General features: G+C 49.1%; 1 long non-coding RNA gene across 2 annotated transcripts in view; it reads left to right on the forward strand.

Moving 5' to 3' along the window:
- The first annotated feature begins 701 nt into the window (after positions 1 to 701).
- The window catches only part of LOC123773387 (uncharacterized), a 24,549-nt gene continuing 9,172 nt past the window's right edge, over positions 702 to 16,078 (forward strand). Inside the window, exon 1 of one of the 2 annotated variants that reach the window (XR_006774796.2) lies at positions 702 to 799. This is a non-coding gene — a long non-coding RNA (uncharacterized lncRNA). Of the gene's footprint in view, positions 800 to 3,752; positions 4,194 to 16,078 lie in introns of those variants that run through there. The other variant, XR_011225755.1, reaches the window with a different exon arrangement.

Consider the following 16,078-nt stretch of genomic DNA (forward strand, 5'->3'; position numbering starts at 1 on the left):
CAATACCTAACCTAACGAAACCCTGAGAATAATGATGCGTACCTTTGATTTTTTTTATGAAAAAGAAGGTTAATATTCAAACTAATAAATCTGGTGAAGCCTCACTTTTTTTTTTTTTTGAGATATATACAAGAGTTGTTACATTCTTGTACAGCCACTAGTACGCGTAGCGTTTCGGGCAGGTCCCTGGAATACGATCCCAGCCGCGAACAATCGTTTTTTCATCCAAGTACACATTTTACAGTTGCGTTAAACAGAAGCTACAGTTAAGGATTTGCGCCCAATAAATCCTCCCCGGCCAGGATACGAACCCATGGTATAGCGCTCGCGGAACGCCAGGCGAGTAAATCCACTACACAATTGAGGTTTTTATTTGCGTCTTATTTCATTGTAAAAGGAGTTAATTTCCAAACAGGGTTGTATAAATAAATATAATCTTATCTTTGCATTCAATTTTCTACGGTAATTTTTCAAACTTAAAATGTAAATAGCTATATATATATACCCCCTCTGAATGAAAAATGGACTAATTTAACATATGTGCTAGAAATATTAACAAAAATAATTCGTTTGTTAGATAACAAGATATTCATAGCAATAAGGTTTCTTGGAAAGGCCTATTATGCACACAAATACTAATTTACACACTATTAGGGCAGTACGCCTGGAATTTCAAAATGGCGTTCAAACGGCGGTTAACCGTTGAAGGCTCAGCGCTCAGTATCGTCGCTGCCGCCAAGGCGACAACATCTGCCACTGATTACCGACATCAGCAACATTACTCTTACCATTACAACAGGTAAGAGTGATAATTCTTTTTGACATTTATATCTTGTATAAACCCAGTATATACAATTATATAATATACTGGGGTTTAGCGTATGGAGACTGCTTCCAACAATGCCTATCATTGACCTTGTCAAAGGTCCTCCACTTGTCCTGATGATTTTTTTCAAATTGGATTTTACAATTCAACAGTGTTATGGTATTTACTGCTTTAGCAGATAGGCGGTTCCATGGGTTTATAACCCTGTGGGTGAAAATGTAGCTTCTGTTTTCAGTCCTACACTGCGGCTTGTTGAACTTGAAACCGTTGTTCATTGTTTGTGTTCCATCTGACCTGTTGAAGTTGTTCTCTGGATCCATATCTTCGAAACTGTTCAATATTTTAATAGTTTCGGTGAGATCCATCCTGGCAATGCCCGGTTTGCAGTGTTGTTAGCCCTGTGGCCCTCGACCGTTCATGGTATGAAACTAGACTTCATTCTGCAATTATTTTTGTCGCCTGGTATTGAATTTTCTCCATGAAAGGTTGGGCGCGTGGTGGGTTCTCTGTTGGGCTCCAGGTGGGTTCTCTGTCGGGTCCCAGGTGGGTTCTTGGTCGGACTCCAGGTGGGTTCTTGGTCGGACTCCAGGTGGGTTCTTGGTCGGGCTCCAGGTGGGTTCTTGGTCGGGCTCCAGGTGGGTTCTTGGTCGGGCTCCAGGTGGGTTCTTGGTCGGGCTCCAGGTGGGTTCTTGGTCGGGCTCCAGGTGGGTTCTTGGTCGGGCTCCAGGTGGGTTCTTGGTCGGGCTCCAGGTGGGTTCTTGGTCGGGCTCCAGGTGGATTCTTGGTCGGGCTCCAGGTGGGTTCTTGGTCGGGCTCCAGGTGGGTTCTTGGTCGGGCTCCAGGTGGGTTCTTGGTCGGGCTCCAGGTGGGTTCTTGGTCGGGCTCCAGGTGGGTTCTTGGTCGGGCTCCAGGTGGGTTCTTGGTCGGGCTCCAGGTGGGTTCTTGGTCGGGCTCCAGGTGGGTTCTTGGTCGGGCTCCAGGTGGGTTCTTGGTCGGGCTCCAGGTGGGTTCTCTGTCGGGCTCCAGGTGGGTTCTCTGTTGGACTCCAGGTGGGTTCTTGGTCGGGCTCCAGGTGGGTTCTTGGTCGGGCTCCAGGTGGGTTCTTGGTCGGGCTCCAGGTGGGTTGTTGGTCGGGCTCCAGGTGGGTTCTTGGTCGGGCTCCAGGTGGGTTCTTGGTCGGGCTCCAGGTGGGTTCTCTGTTGGACTCCAGGTGGGTTCTTGGTCGGGCTCCAGGTGGGTTCTTGGTCGGGCTCCAGGTGGGTTCTTGGTCGGGCTCCAGGTGGGTTCTTGGTCGGGCTCCAGGTGGGTTCTTGGTCGGGCTCCAGGTGGGTTCTTGGTCGGGCTCCAGGTGGGTTCTCTGTTGGACTCCAGCTGGGTTCTTGGTCGGGCTTCAAGTGGGTTCTCTGTCGGGCTCCAGGTGGGTTCTCTGTCGGACTCCAGGTGAGTTCTCTGTTGGACTCCAGGTGAGTTCTCTGTTGGACTCCAGGTGGGTTCTTGGTCGGGCTCCAGGTGGGTTCTTGGTCGGGCTCCAGGTGGGTTCTTGGTCGGGCTTCAGGTGGGTTCTCTGTCGGGCTTCAGGTGGGTTCTCTGTCGGGCTCCAGGTGGGTTCTTGGTCGGGCTTCAGGTGGGTTCTCTGTCGGGCTTCAGGTGGGTTCTCTGTCGGGCTCCAAGTGGGTTCTTGGTCGGGCTCCAGGTGGGTTCTCTGTCGGGCCCCAAGTGGGTTCTCTGTCGGGCCCCAAGTGGGTTCTCTGTCGGGCCCCAAGTGGGTTCTCTGTCGGGCCCCAAGTGGGTTCTCTGTCGGGGCTCCGGGGTGGGTTGTCGGTCGGGGCTCCGGGGTGGGTTGTCAGTCGGGGCTCCGGGGTGGGTTGTCGGTCGGGGCTCCGGGCAGGCTTTAGGTACTCAACTGGCGGGCTCTGGGTGGGTGACTGTTCGGGCTCCAGGTGGGTGTCTGTCCGGCTTCGGGTGGGTTCTTGGTAGGGCTTGGGGGGTGTGGGTTCTTGGTAGGGCTTGGGGGGTGTGGGTTCTTGGTAGGGCTTGGGGGGGTGTGGGTTCTTGGTAGGGCTTGGGGGGGTGTGGGTTCTTGGTAGGACTTGGGGGGGGGTGTGGGTTCTTGGTAGGGCTTGGGGTGGGTGTGGGTTCTTGGTAGGGCTTGGGGGGGGGGTGTGGGTTCTTGGTAGGGCTTGGGGGGGGTGTGGGTTCTTGGTAGGGCTTGGGGGGGTGTGGGTTCTTGGTAGGGCTTGGGGGGGTGTGGGTTCTTGGTAGGGCTTGGGGGGTGTGGGTTCTTGGTAGGGCTTGGGGGGTGTGGGTGCTTGGTAGGGCTTGGCGGGGTGTGGGTACTTGGTAGGGCTCGGGGGGGTGTGGGTTCTTGGTAGGGCTCGGGGGGGTGTGGGTTCTTGGTAGGGCTCGGGGGGGGGGTGTGGGTTCTTGGTAGGGCTCGGGGGGGGGGGGTGTGGGTTCTTGGTAGGGCTGGGGGGGGGTGTGGGTTCTTGGTAGGGCTCAGGGGGGGGGGGTTCTTGGTAGGGCTCGGGGGGGTGTGGGTTCTTGGTAGGGCTCGGGGGGGTGTGGGTTCTTGGTAGGGCTCGGGGGGGTGTGGGTTCTTGGTAGGGCTCGGGGGGGGTGTGGGTTCTTGGTAGGGCTCGGGGGGGTGTGGGTTCTTGGTAGGGCTCGGGGGGGGGGTGTGGGTTCTTGGTAGGGCTCGGGGGGGGGGTGTGGGTTCTTGGTAGGGCTCGGGGGAGTTGGGTTCTCTGTAGGGCTCGGGGTGGGTTCTTGGTAGGGCTCGGGGGAGTTGGGTTCTCTGTAGGGCTCGGGGTGGGTTCTTGGTAGGGCTCGGGGTGGGTTCTCGGTAGGGCTTGGGGCGGGCTCCAGGTACTCAACTGACGGGTTCCAGTTCACTCAACTGGCGGGCGGGCCCTCCATGACTAGCGTCGACGCCACACTCCAAGGCCACGGCACGGCACTCCCTCGGCATCGGTTCTCACACACACAACCATGGCTCTCCTCCTCCAGTCCCTGCTTCTACAGCAGCACCTCTTAAGTCATCACATCCTAAAAGACCAGTTCCTCATTCCCAGCCTGCTGTTGACACTAAACTTTCCTCAAACACCAGAGGATTCGTTAGGGCATCCACCGACAGGCTACGATGATGAACAACATCCACAGATGTCTAATATTACCAGGGTGTGGCCCTCAAGAACCCAGCAAGACCCTAATACGCTGGAGATTGGCAACAGGTTCCCGAACAAGGAAGACCTTCAGGTGACCATGATGGCCAACCAGCTGGCCATCGCCCAGCTCAGCCAGGTGGTGCTGGGCCTTTTCGGTCCCCGCCTTTTCTCTGCCAATCACTCCAGGTGGACCCCTACACTAGGTATGTTGATTCTCTTCTTTAGTTCATTTTATCCTCACCAATCTCTTATGCAAGAGTTGAAGTTAATAATGGAGAGTTGTAAATTGGAAAACAAATCAAGTTGAGATTAGACTTAAGTAGAGACGTTACACCAGCGGGGCTTCATGAGGTCTTTGATAGTCCTCGACATGCTGAGGGCGAGGCTTGGTGATTGTTAGAGTCTTCACTCACTCTACCTGCCTACCTTGTGGCTTCCTTCTGCTGGTATATATATATATATATATATATATATATATATATATATATATATATATATATATATATATATATATATATATATATATATATATATATATATATATATATATATATATTATTAAATATGACCGAAAAAGTAAGATTAATAATTCTAACACGAATTTTCTCAATCTTTCGTACATTACGCTTCACTGTTGGAGGTAAATCAAAAATCAATTCTCCAAAATTCATTTTTATTTCTAGTCTGACGCGACACGGGCGCGTTTCGTAAAACTTATTACATTTTCAAAGACTTTAGTTCACAAATACACAACTGAATAGAACTTACGTATCTCCGATTTTATATCTACATTTGAGTGAGGTGGAAGGGGTGATGTGGCATTAACACAAGACAGAACAAAATGTGGTATTAATAGGGTATTAATTTCATCAACACAAGACAGAACAAGGGTATTAATAGGGTATTAATTTCATCAACACAAGACAGAACACGAAACAATGGATATTGAATAGAAGTGTTTGTAGAAAGCCTATTGGTCCATATTTCTTGATGCTTCTATATTGGAGCGGAGTCTTGAGGTGGGTAGAATATAGTTGTGCAATAATTGGCTGTTGATTGCTGGTGTTGACTTCTTGCCACAAGAAGTCAACACCAGCAATATAGCAATATAATATATATAACTGGAAGTCGTTCACGACTTCGTGTACCTGGGCTCCACAATCTCTGACTCCCTCTCTCTTGATACGGAGCTAAACAAACGCATCGGTAAGGCATCTACTACCATGTCCAGACTGACAAAGAGAGTGTGGACCAACAATAGGCTAACTGAGTATACTAAGATTCAGGTTTACAGAGCCTGTGTCCTGAGCACTCTCCTTTACGGCAGTGAGTCTTGGACACTCCGCGCCCGTCAGGAAAGACAGCTGAATGCCTACCACATGCGCTGCCTTCGACACATCTTGGACATCACCTGGCAGGACAAGGTGACAAACAACAACGTCTTGGGGAGAGCAAGAATCACCAGCATGTACACAATGCTGAAACAGAGACGAATGCGCTGGCTCGGGCACGTTGTGCGAATGGGCGACGGCAGGATCCCCAAGGATCTCCTGTACGGAGAGCTGATGCAGGGAAAGCGTCCAACAGGCAAGCCCCAGCTACGGTACAAAGACGTATGCAAGAGGGACCTGAAAGCCATGGACGTCGATCTAGCTATATGGGAGACACAGGCTGCAGACCGTTCAGCCTGGAGGCAGTCTGTTCAAAGAGGTCTCTCCAAGTTCGAGGAGTCACTTGCCAAGGAATCGGAGGCAAAGAGACAGAGAAGGAAAGCCGGTAGCCAGGAAGACAGACCAGAATCGGACTTCGTTTGTGCTCGGTGTGGGAAGGACTGCCACTCTCGGATTGGCCTCATCAGTCACACCAGACGCTGCACCAGAATTGACAACTAGGGCGCAACTCCATAGTCTCCCGAGACTGAAGGATGCCTATTATTATTATATGTATATATATATATATATTAGTATATATATTAGTATATTTTGGTAGCAGTCTTTCCTGTAGACATATATTATTAAATATGACCGAAAAAGTAAGATTAATAATTCTAACACGAATTTTCTCAAAAGGTACAAGAGGAGTGTTGTTAACGCATATGTCGACCAAAAATCGTGCGATTCTCGCCGCTAGCGGCCAGAAACTATGCGATTTTTGCAGCTGGCGGGCAAAAATCGCGATTTTCGCCGCTAGCGGCCAAAAACCGTGCGATTTTCGCAGCTGGCGGGCAAAAATCGCAAAAAAAATTCGACCGATTTTTGCCGCTACCGGCCAAAAACCGCGCGATTTTCGCTGCTAGCGGCCAAAATCTATGCGATTTTCGCAGCTGGCGGGCAAAAATCGCGATTTTTGCCGCTACCGGCCAAAAATAGCGCGATTTTCGCCGCTACCGGCCAAAAACCATGCGATTTTCGCAGCTGGCGGGCAAAAATCGCGATTTTCGCCGCTACCGGGCAAAAATAGCGCGATTTTCGCCGCTAGCGGCCAAAAACCGTGCGATTTTCGCCGCTAGCGGCCAAAAATCGTGCAAATTTCGCCGCTAGCGGCAAAAAATCGGGCGATTTTTGCCGCTAACGGCCGAAAACCGCGCTATTTTCGACGCTAGCGGCCAGAAACCATGCGATTTTTGCAGCTGGCGGCCAAAAACCGCGCGAATTTCGCCGCTACCTGCCAAAAATCGACCGATTTTCGCCGCTACCGGCCAAAAATTGCGCGATTTTCGCCGCTAGCGGCCAAAAACCACGCGATTTTCGCAGCTGGCGGGCAAAAATCGCGATTTTCGCCGCTACCGGCCAAAAATAGCGCGATTTTCGCCGCTAGCGGCCAAAAACCGTGCGATTTTTGCCGCTAGCGGCCAAAAATCGTGCAAATTTCGCCGCTAGCGGCCAAAAATCGTGCGAATTTCGCCGCTAGCGGCCAAAAATAGTGCGATTTTCGCCGCTAGCGGCCAGAAACTATGCGATTTTTGCAGCTGGCGGGCAAAAATAGCGCGATTTTCGCCGCTACAGGCCAAAAACCACGCGATTTTCGCCGCTAGCGGCCAAAAACCATGCAATTTTCTAAGCTGGCGGGCAAAAATCGCGATTTTCGCCGCTACCGGGCAAAAATAGCGCGATTTTCGCCGCTAGCGGCCAAAAACCATGCGATTTTCGCCGCTAGCGGCCAAAAATCGTGCAAATTTCGCCGCTAGCGGCCAAAAATCGTGCGAATTTCGCCGCTTGCGGCCAAAAATAGTGCGAATTTGGCCGCTAGCGGGCAAAAATCGTGCGATTTTCGCCGCAAGCTGCGAGAAATTATGCGATTTTTGCAGCTGGCTGGCAAAAATAGCGCGATTTTCGCCGCAAGCGGCCAAAAACCGTGCGATTTTCCCCGCAAGCGGCCAAAAACCATGCGATTTTCGCAGCTGGCGGGCAAAAATCGCGATTTTCGCCTCTACCGGCCAAAAATAGCGCGATTTTCGCCGCTAGCGGCCAAAAACCATGCGATTTTCACCGCTAGCGGCCAAAAATCGGGCGATTTTTGCCGCTAACGGCCGAAAACCGCGCTATTTTCGACGCTAGCGGCCAGAAACCATGCGATTTTTGCAGCTGGCGGCCAAAAATCGCGCGAATTTCGCCGCTACCTGCCAAAAATCGACCAATTTTCGCCGCTAACGGCCAAAAACCGCGCGATTTTCGCCGATAGCGGCCAAAAACCATGCGATTTTCGCAGCTGGCGGGCAAAAATCGCGATTTTCGCTGCTACCGGCAAAAAATAGCGCGATTTTCGCCGCTAGCGGCCAAAAATCGTGCAAATTTCGCCGCTAGCGGCCAAAAATCGTGCGAATTTCGCCGCTTGCGGCCAAAAATAGTGCGATTTTCGCCGCTAGCGGCCAGAAACTATGCGATTTTTGCAGCTGGCGGGCAAAAATAGCGCGATTTTCGCCGCTACCGGCCAAAAACCGCGCGATTTTCGCCGCTAGCGGCCAAAAACCATGCGATTTTCGCAGCTGGCGGGCAAAAATCGCGATTTTCGCCGCTACCGGCCAAAAATAGCGCGATTTTCGCCGCTAGCGGCCAAAAATCGTGCAAATTTCGCCGCTAGCGGCCAAAAATCGTGCAAATTACGCCGCTAGCGGCCAAAAATAGTGCGATTTTCGCCGCTAGCGGCCAGAAACTATGCGATTTTCGCAGCTGGCGGGCAAAAATCGCAAAAAAAATTCGACCGATTTTTGCCGCTACCGGCCAAAAACCGCGCAATTTTCGCTGCTAGCGGCCAAAATCTATGCGATTTTCGCAGCTGGCGGGCAAAAATCGCGATTTTTGCCGCTACCGGCCAAAAATAGCGCGATTTTCGCCGCTAGCGGCCAAAAACCGTGCGATTTTCGCAGCTGGAGGGCAAAAATAGCGCGATTTTCGCCGCAACCGGCCAAAAACCGCGCGATTTTCGCCGCTAGCGGCCAAAAACCATGCGATTTTCGCAGCTGGCGGGCAAAAATCGCGATTTTCGCCGCTACCGGCCAAAAATAGCGCGATTTTCGCCGCTAGCGGCCAAAAACCGTGCGATTTTCGCCGCTAGCGGCCAAAAATCGTGCAAATTTCGCCGCTAGCGGCAAAAAATCGGGCGATTTTTGCCGCTAACGGCCGAAAACCGCGCTATTTTCGACGCTAGCGGCCAGAAACCATGCGATTTTTGCAGCTGGCGGCCAAAAACCGCGCGAATTTCGCCGCTACCTGCCAAAAGTAAAGGAAGTACCTAAGCAAACATTAGTTGTGGGAGATTCCCAGATAAGGTATTTGGATAGAACGTTTTGTGCTAGAGATAGGGGGAACAGGTTAAGGGTTTGCTATCCCGGAGCTGGCATTGGTGATATTATAAACAACATGAATGATATTATGGCTGGTAATGGGAACAATCCCATTATTTGCATTAGCGTGGGAGGAAATGATGTTGGTCGAGTCAGGAGTGAGGAACTGATTCAGAGGTATAAAACAGCCATAGAGTTAGTTAGGAGCAAGGGAGGAATCCCGATCATATGTGGCATTCTTCCAAGAAAGGGAGTGGGAAATGAATGGATATCGAGGGCACTTGGTGTCAATTGCCGGCTGGAAAGATATTGCAAATCAAATGCAATATCTTTCATAGACAACTGGGAACACTTCTATGGAAGAAATGAAATGTATGCTCGTGATGGGGTGCATCTATCGAGAGCTGGGGTCGTTGCTGTTGCGAACTCGCTAGAAGAAGTGGTTAGAGGTGTTTGTTTGGGTTTAAACTGTTAGTAGATAGAGGTATGGGAATTGATTTGGAGGAAGGAGGTAATAAAAGTATGTGTTTGTGGGAGAAAGGAATTGGCAAAACGATCAGGGAAAGAGAAGGTCCGCAAAATAACAATTCACTTAGGGTATATTACACTAACAGTAGAAGTCTAAGAAATAAAATTAACGAATTAAATGCTCTTGTCTGCACAGAAAAAATAGATATTATTGCACTTACCGAAACGTAGATGAATGTAGAAAATAGAGAACTATTAGCTGAATATCAAATATATGGATTTAAACTATTTCACACAGATAGATATATTAGACGAGGAGGTGGAGTAGCCATATATGTTAGGGACAATTTGAAATGTAGTCTCAAAGAGGGAATCAAAACAGAGCCACACACAGAAACTATTTGGATTGAATTAAACGAAAAAGCTAATAATATTATAATAGGAGTAATATATAGGCCACCAAATTTAGACAGAATGGAAGCAAAGCATCTATGGGATGAAATATCTAGAGCATCTAGATCTAACAGTATTTATGTCATGGGTGACTTTAATTTTAGCGGAATAAACTGGTTGAACAAAACAGGGAATAGTGAAGCAGAAGATTTTCTAGAATTAATTGACGATTGCTTTCTTACGCAACACATTAAGGAACCAACACGGGAAAATAATATTTTAGATTTAGTGTTAACTAACAGGGAAACGCAAATTAATGACATCGAAATAGGGAGTGAGCTAGGGAGCAGTGATCACAAAGAAATTAGATTTAGCATAGAATGGAATAGACCAGTAGGAGAAAATTCTGTTAAAGTGCCAGATTTTCGAAAAGCTGATTTTAATAGCCTAAGAAATTTTTTGGGTCAAATTGATTGGAAAGGCTTGGGTATGGGGTGTGGGCCGGTCTTGGAGCGAGACATGAACCCAGCGATAGGTGACTTAAATGGGGATTTCGATGTGGATTCAATATATAACTTATTTAAGAATATTCTAAACAAAGCACAGGAACGTAGTATACCATACAAATTGAATAGATCGTATACTAATGACCCAAAGTGGATAACAAAGAATTTGAAGAACCTTATAGGTAAAAAGAGAGCTTGGTACAAAAGGATTAAAAATGGGGAGGTCACTTTAGAACAGGAATTCGTACAACTGGTTAGAAATGTTAAAAAAGAGATAAGGAAAGCAAAAAGAAACTATGAAGTTCGCATAGCAGGGCAAGCAAAGACAAATCCTAAAGGGTTTTTTCAGTTATATCGTACTAAGACTAGGGAAAGGATAGGTCCATTAAAAACTGAGACAGGTCAAATAACAGATAGTGATGAAGAGATGAGTAGTATTTTTAATAAATATTTTGTATCTGTATTTACTAAAGAGGAACTTAACAATATGCCTTCAGCCGAACAAGTCTATGTGGGTGGGGACGAGGACAGGTTGACGAGTTTAGCAGTTACCAGGGAGGATGTTCTTAAACAAATAGTAAAACTCAAACCAAACAAATCCCCAGGGCCGGATGAAGTGTTTGCTAGGGTGCTTAAAGAATGCAAAGAGGAGCTTTGTGACCCACTGTCAACCATATTTAATAAATCAATAGAGTCAGGCAGAGTGCCAGAGTTTTGGAAAGTTGCTAATGTGATACCAGTTTTTAAGAAAGGAGATAGATCACTTGCGTCTAACTATCGACCAATTAGCCTAACGTCTATTGTGGGAAAGTTACTCGAATCTATAATAGCAAATAAAATTCGTCTTCATCTTGAAAAACATAAATTAATAATTGAGTCGCAACATGGTTTTATAAATGGCCGTTCATGTTTAACAAATTTGTTATCTTTTTATTCTAGCATTGTTGAGGCAGTTGATAGTGGTAAGGATTGCGATGTTGTATACCTTGACTTTAGCAAAGCTTTTGATACAGTGCCACATGAAAGACTGATTAAAAAAAATAGAGTCTCATGGTATTGGGGGTGCTATATTAAGCTGGATTAGGGCATGGCTATACCAAAGGAAACAGAGAGTTAGTATAAATGGAATCAAGTCAGAGTGGGAAAATGTTGTAAGTGGAGTGCCTCAAGGCTCTGTCCTGGGACCTCTGTTGTTTATAATATATATAAATGATTTAGATTCAGGTTTGAGTAGCAACATTTGCAAATTTGCCGATGATACGAAAATCGGTAGGGAAATTAATTCGGAGGAGGACTCACTATCACTTCAAGTTGATCTAGATAGGGTTTTGAAATGGTCAAAGGATTGGCAGATGCAGTTTAATGCTGATAAATGTAAAGTTCTGAGGTTAGGTAATGATGATAGAGTTACAAGATACGAGCTAGATGGTGTTGTGATTGCGAAGTCGGATTGCGAAAGGGATCTGGGAGTTATGATTAGTAAGAATTTAAAACAAAAGGATCAATGCATAAATGTTCGTAATAAGGCAAATCGGACACTTGGATTTATTAATCGCAGCGTTAGTAACAAGACACCTGGTGTGGTTCTCAAGCTATATCTTGCTCTAGTTAGGCCCCATTTAGATTATGCAGTTCAGTTTTGGTCGCCATATTATAGAATGGATATAAATTCACTTGAACGTGTCCAGCGTAGGATGACTAAGTTAATTCCCCAAATTAGAAATCTTTCATATGAAGAAAGATTAACAAAGCTTAAGTTGCATTCACTGGAAAGGCGAAGAGTTAGGGGTGACATGATAGAGGTTTACAAGTGGATGAATGGACATAACCGGGGGGATATTAATAGGGTATTAAAAGTATCAACACAGGACAGAACACGAAACAATGGATATAAATTGGATAAGTTTAGATTTAGGAAAGACTTGGGTAAATACTGGTTCAGTAACAGGGTTGTTGATTTGTGGAACCAATTGCCGCGTAACATTGTGGAGGTGGGGTCCCTCGATTGTTTCAAGCACGGGTTGGACAAGTATATGAGTGGGATTGGGTGGTTATAGAATGGGAGCTGCCTCGTATGGGCCAATAGGCCTTCTGCAGTTACCTTTGTTCTTATGTTCTTATGTTCTTAAAAATCGACCGATTTTCGCCGCTACCGGCCAAAAACTGCGCGATTTTCGCCGCTAGCGGCCAAAAACCACGCGATTTTCGCAGCTGGCGGGCAAAAATCGCGATTTTTGCCGCTACCGGCCAAAAATAGCGCGATTTTCGCCGCTAGCGGCCAAAAATCGTGCAAATTTCGCCGCTAGCGGCCAAAAATCGTGCGAATTTCGCCGCTAGCGGCCAAAAATAGTGCGATTTTCGCCGCTAGCGGCCAGAAACTATGCGATTTTTGCAGCTGACGGGCAAAAATAGCGCGATTTTCGCCGCTACCGGCCAAAAACCGCGCGATTTTCGCCGCTAGCGGCCAAAAACTATGCGATTTTCGCAGCTGGCGGGCAAAAATCGCGATTTTCGCCGCTACCGGCCAAAAATAGCGCGATTTTCGCCGCTAGCGGCCAAAAATCGTGCAAATTTCGCCGCTAGCGGCCAAAAATCGTGCGAATTACGCCGCTAGCGGCCAAAAATAGTGCGATTTTCGCCGCTAGCGGCCAGAAACTATGCGATTTTCGCAGCTGGCGGGCAAAAATCGCAAAAAAAATTCGACCGATTTTTGCCGCTACCGGCCAAAAACCATGCGATTTTCGCCGCTAGCGGCCAAAAATCGTGCAAATTTCGCCGCTAGCGGCAAAAAATCGGGCGATTTTTGCCGCTAACGGCCGAAAACCGCGCTATTTTCGACGCTAGCGGCCAGAAACCATGCGATTTTTGCAGCTGGCGGCCAAAAACCGCGCGAATTTCGCCGCTACCTGCCAAAAATCGACCGATTTTCGCCGCTACCGGCCAAAAACTGCGCGATTTTCGCCGCTAGCGGCCAAAAACCACGCGATTTTCGCAGCTGGCGGGCAAAAATCGCGATTTTCGCCGCTACCGGCCAAAAATAGCGCGATTTTCGCCGCTAGCGGCCAAAAACCGTGCGATTTTCGCCGCTAGCGGCCAAAAACCGTGCGATTTTCGCCGCTAGCGGCCAAAAATCGTGCAAATTTCGCCGCTAGCGGCCAAAAATCGTGCGAATTTCGCCGCTAGCGGCCAAAAATAGTGCGATTTTCGCCGCTAGCGGCCAGAAACTATGCGATTTTTGCAGCTGGCGGGCAAAAATAGCGCGATTTTCGCCGCTACCGGCCAAAAACCGCGCGATTTTCGCCGCTAGCGGCCAAAAACCATGCAATTTTCTAAGCTGGCGGGCAAAAATCGCGATTTTCGCCGCTACCGGGCAAAAATAGCGCGATTTTTGCCGCTAGCGACCAAAAACCGTGCGATTTTCGCCGCTAGCGGCCAAAAATCGTGCGATTTTCGCCGCTAGCGGCCAAAAATCGTGCAAATTTCGCCGCTAGCGGCCAAAAATCGTGCGAATTTCGCCGCTTGCGGCCAAAAATACTGCGAATTTGGCCGCTAGCGGGCAAAAATCGTGCGATTTTCGCCGCAAGCTGCGAGAAATTATGCGATTTTCGCAGCTGGCGGGCAAAAATCGCGATTTTCGCCTCTACCGGCCAAAAACCATGCGATTTTCACCGCTAGCGGCCAAAAATCGGGCGATTTTTGCCGCTAACGGCCGAAAACCGCGCTATTTTCGACGCTAGTGGCCAGAAACCATGCGATTTTTGCAGCTGGCGGCCAAAAATCGCGCGAATTTCGCCGCTACCTGCCAAAAATCGACCGATTTTCGCCGCTAACGGCCAAAAACCGCGCGATTTTCGCCGCTAGCGGCCAAAAACCATGCGATTTTCGCAGCTGGCGGGCAAAAATCGCGATTTTCGCCACTACCGGCCAAAAATAGCGCGATTTTCGCCGCTAGCGGCCAAAAACCATGCGATTTTCACCGCTAACGGCCGAAAACCGCGCTATTTTCGACGCTTGCGGCCAGAAACCATGCGATTTTTGCAGCTGGCGGCCAAAAATCGCGCGAATTTCGCCGCTACCTGCCAAAAACCGACCGATTTTCGCCGCTAACGGCCAAAAACCGCGCGATTTTCGCCGATAGCGGCCAAAAACCATGCGATTTTCGCAGCTGGCGGGCAAAAATCGCGATTTTCGCCGCTACCGGCCAAAAATAGCGCGATTTTCGCCGCTAGCGGCCAAAAATCGTGCAAATTTCGCCGCTAGCGGCCAAAAATCGTGCGAATTTCGCCGCTAGCGGCCAAAAATAGTGCGATTTTCGCCGCTAGCGGCCAGAAACTATGCGATTTTTGCAGCTGGCGGGCAAAAATAGCGCGATTTTCGCCGCTACCGGCCAAAAACCGCGCGATTTTCGCCGCTAGCGGCCAAAAACTATGCGATTTTCGCAGCTGGCGGGCAAAAATCGCGATTTTCGCCGCTACCGGCCAAAAATAGCGCGATTTTCGCCGCTAGCGGCCAAAAATCGTGCAAATTTCGCCGCTAGCGGCCAAAAATCGTGCGAATTACGCCGCTAGCGGCCAAAAATAGTGCGATTTTCGCCGCTAGCGGCCAGAAACTATGCGATTTTTGCAGCTGGCGGGCAAAAATAGCGCGATTTTCGCCGCTACCGGCCAAAAACCGCGCCATTTTCGCCGCTAGCGGGCAAAAATCGCGATTTTCTCCGCTACCGGCCAAAACTAGCACGATTTTCGTTGCTAGCGGCCAAAAACCGTGCGATTTTCGCCGCTAGCGGCCAAAAATCGTGCGATTTTTGCAGCTGGCGGCCAAAAATCGCGCGAATTTCGCCGCTACCTGCCAAAAATCGACCGATTTTTGCCGCTACCGGCCAAAAACCGCGCGATTTTCGCCGGTAGCGGCCAAAAACCATGCGATTTTCGCAGCTGGCGGGCAAAAAATCGCGATTTTCGCCGCTACCGGCCAAAAACCATGCGATTTTCGCAGCTGGTGGGCAAAAATCGCGATTTTCGCCGCTACCGGCCAAAAATAGCGCGATTTTCGCCGCTAGCGGCCAAAAATCGTGCGATTTTCGCCGCTAGTGGCCAGAAACTATGCGATTTTTGCAGCTGGCGGGCAAAAATAGCGCGATTTTCGCCGCTACCGGCCAAAAACCGCGCGATTTTCGCCGCTAGCGGCCAAAAACCATGCGATTTTCGCAGCTGGCGGGCAAAAATAAAGCGATTTTCGCCGCTACCGGCCAAAAATAGCGCGATTTTCGCCGCTAGCGGCCAAAAATCGTGCAAATTTCGCCGCTAGCGGCCAAAAATCGTGCGAATTTCGCCGCTAGCGGCCAAAAATAGTGCGATTTTCGCACCTAGCGGCCAGAAACTATGCGATTTTTGCAGCTGGCGGGCAAAAACCATGCGATTTTCGCCGCTACCGGCCAAAAACCGCGCGATTTTCGCCGCTAGCGGCCAAAAACCATGCGATTTTCGCAGCTGGCGGGCAAAAATCGCGATTTTCGCCGCTACCGGCCAAAAATAGCGCGATTTTCGCCGCTAGCGGCCAAAAACCGTGCGATTTTCGCCGCTAGCGGCCAAAAATCGTGCGAATTTCGCCGCTAGCGGCCAAAAATAGTGCGATTTTCGCACCTAGCGGCCAGAAACTATGCGATTTTTGCAGCTGGCGGGCAAAAATAGCGCGATTTTCGCCGCTACCGGCCAAAAACCGCGCGATTTTCGCCGCTAGCGGCCAAAAACCATGCGATTTTCGCAGCTGGCGGGCAAAAATCGCGATTTTCGCCGCTACCGGCCAAAAATAGCGCGATTTTCGCCGCTAGCGGCCAAAAACCGTGCGATTTTCGCCGCTAGCGGCCAAAAATCGTGCGATTTTCGCCGCTAGCGGCCAAAAATCGTGCGATTTTCGCCGCTAGCGGCCAAAAATCGTG

This window comes from Procambarus clarkii, chromosome 89 (assembly GCF_040958095.1).
Source record: "Procambarus clarkii isolate CNS0578487 chromosome 89, FALCON_Pclarkii_2.0, whole genome shotgun sequence".
NCBI classification, from domain to species: Eukaryota; Metazoa; Arthropoda; class Malacostraca; order Decapoda; family Cambaridae; genus Procambarus; species Procambarus clarkii.